This window comes from Mirounga angustirostris, unplaced genomic scaffold (assembly GCF_029215605.1).
Source record: "Mirounga angustirostris isolate CCGP_5_RB_7025 unplaced genomic scaffold, mMirAng1.0.hap1 SCAF_374, whole genome shotgun sequence".
NCBI lineage: Eukaryota > Metazoa > Chordata > Mammalia > Carnivora > Phocidae > Mirounga > Mirounga angustirostris.
The window spans coordinates 27,501-30,461 of NW_026992082.1; the positions used below are offsets into that span (position 1 = coordinate 27,501).

The 2,961-nt window shown below is 52.4% G+C and overlaps 1 long non-coding RNA gene across 1 annotated transcript in view; it reads left to right on the forward strand.

Moving 5' to 3' along the window:
• LOC135363492 (uncharacterized) overlaps positions 1 to 377 on the forward strand; it is a 25,618-nt gene extending 25,241 nt beyond the window's left edge. The window contains exon 5 of the long non-coding RNA XR_010409177.1: positions 1 to 377. This exon is cut by the window's left edge and continues 98 nt beyond it. This is a non-coding gene — a long non-coding RNA (uncharacterized LOC135363492).
• The last annotated feature ends 2,584 nt before the right edge of the window (positions 378 to 2,961 follow it).

Below are 2,961 nucleotides of genomic sequence, written 5' to 3' on the forward strand. Positions count from 1 at the left end.
TCCGCGCCTCGCCCCCACCCGCCGTCACCGTCGCCCTCGCCGTCACCGTCGCCCTCGCCCTCACCCGGGCTCTCTTCACTGTTCTCCCCCAACAGGGAGTAGAAAGGGAAGTTAGAGGGAACATTCTTCCTCCCCTACACCTGCTGAACGCACATGGACACACACCGCAACCCTCCCCGCCAGGCGCGCGCACCCACCCACCCCCGCCCCGCCAAGCCCCGCCCCGCCCCGCCACGCCACGCCACGCCCCCCATCCCGGCCTTACGTGTACCTTACGTACCTCTGCACGGACTCGAGATTTGGCAATAGCCTTGATTGCCCTGCAATGTTTCCAAACCTCGGCGCTCCCCAACCTTCCCCACCCCGACCCCCGCCCCTTCGAAGAAGAACTAACCTAATTCGGGGAGCTTCCAGGTTGCTTGAACGCCTGAAATGGTGGGGACAGAGGCGTTCCTGGAGAGGGGTCACGGAACACGGAAGCTCTGCCCCCCTTCCCTTTGCCTCTGTTCCATCTGGAGTTTCCTCAGTTGTATCCTTTTAGGACACAGCGGTCATGTAAGAAATGAGAAAAAAAAGGACTGAAGGACTGAACCGGGCTAGACTGGTTTAAAATTCTTCACTAGCGTCCATGCCGAATACATTTCGACGACAGGGGCCTTCGCACGGCTTTTGGTGCACAGAAGACCGATGCACCGAAGCCTGCCGATCTCGGGACGTGTCCACGAGGGGAAAGAGTGTCAGCCTATCGGAAAAGAGAGTCGGTTAACGTAGATTGCAAAGGCATTCGTTCATCCCGAGAGACTTCCTCTCCATGATGGCGGGTGGCGCGAGATGGAAGAGTTGGCTTCCATGAAAAAGGGGCCCTTTCTTGAAGACCCTGCCCAGCTATCGGGGTTTTGTTGGTTTGTGTTTTGTCATCTGTGATAGGAAGGCATCTTCTTAGCCATCGGGAGGGAAACCTCAACAAATTCAGCCATTCAGATCACAAGGGATTTCTTGGGTTTGGTGGATCTGAGATCTGGTCTGCCTCCGACTGCTCCCCGAGATTGCCTTTATGCCGAGAATGGGATTCCTCATCAGACACACAGAAGTCCGGCTCCTTGCCACGGAGCTGGCTGCTCTATGGATGCCTTTAAAAAGGAAGCCTGCCTTTAATTCGGACGTCGGAACGTGATCGGTCGCTTTTTCATGGGGGGTTGGCCAATTAAATTTCCCCCGCCTTGGGCGCCTGGGTGGCTCAGTTGGTTAAGCGGCTGCCTTCGGCTCCGGTCATGATCCTGGAGTCCCTGGATCGAGTCCCGCATCGGGCTCCCTGCTCAGCAGGGAGTCTGCTTCTCCCTCTGACCCTCCCCCCTCTCATGTGCTCTCTCTCATTCATTCTCTCTCTCTCTCTCTCTCTCTCTCTCTCTCTGTCTCAAATAAATAAACAAACAAACAAACAAACAAATAAATAAATAAATAAAATCTTAAAAAAAAAAAATTCCCCCCGCCTTACAAAGCAGAGACTGGTGAAGGGTCCTCCAAGTGCCCTCTGGAAATCAAGAGCTTCTGTATCAAGAGGCTGGAAAACGCATCTTCCCCTTCTTCCTGGTGAATCCAATTCTAGGGGTTGATTCAAAGGAAATCATGTTTTAGATGCTAAAACGTAAAGCTTACTTTTGCAAAAATGTGCATCGCGGCATAGGGTTTAGGAATCCCTTGTGGCAGACCGACAACCGTGTGTCCCTCACGTCCCGGCACGTGTGCACCCTCACGTCCTATGACTTCGATGCTCCTGCTATCCAGAGGTAGGCTTGATTGCTCTGTCCCTTGATTTTGGACCGGGTCTTGGGACTTGTCTTGACCCAAAGAATAGAGCAGAAGTGACACTTGGCTGGTTTCACAGCCTACACCTGAAGAGGTGGTCTGCCGGCGTTCTCGACCTTCTTGGCATGCCGTCCTGAGACCTCCACGTAAGAAAGCCAGTCTAGCTGACTGGAGCATGAGAGGCATTGACAACAGAGGCAGCCCGGTGCTCGGCGGCACCGACTGCCAGACGTGTGAAAGTTGACCCTCTGGCCGAAAGCCACTGCTTGAGTGAGCCCGGCGTAAACCCGCAGAACCCAAGGGGCCACCCAGGGCAAGCACCAGGAAGTTATCGATAAAGAAATGCTGTTTCGAGCCATTGCGGTGTTAGGATGATGCACCCTGAGGATCAGCTAGCTGCGCAGCAGCGATAGATACCGTGCACACAGATACACACCACACAACACACCACACCACACCCCCCCCACACACACACGTGTGCAGAAAACCAAACCAACGAAACAAACCAAAACTCTGTAGAACCCTGCACCAAATGTTGAGGAAACAACGGCCCACCCTCACAAGAAACACCTGCACGCTACATGTACAATGCATAGGGAGCCTATACTTGCAAGTGCTTACTTGCATGGGAAACATTTCACGATAACATGAGTCTCAGATGGCCCAAGCGGGGTTCTTTTGACATGTCTGAATTGTGTACACAATTAGAGAAAGCCTGCTAGGAGACTGGGTGATCAGAAACTAGGAAGCTCTTTGGTTCCCTCAGTGAAGCCCCGACTTTTGGGGAGGAACCAACACTCAGGGAGATGCTCTGGTCTTCATTTGGTTGGTTGGTTGGTTGGTTGGTTGGTTGGTTGGTTGCTGCAGCTTTTGCTATCTTTGCATAAAACCGACCCTGTTTCCATTGGGAATGGAAAACAACTGACGGGTGGGATCTGTACACGGTAATGCTGCTTCGCAGTTGCATTTGTTTTACTAAAAGAGGGAGATTTGAACATTGGGTCTTTCGTGTCCTCTCCATTCATGTCCTCTCCACAAATAAGACTGAAACAAAGGCTAAAATTTGTTTGCATCTTGTTTGTGTCTATGTGTCCGTATGTGTTATACATGTGAGGTATTTCCTCCACCTCCGGGTGCTATTGCTAACATCCATTT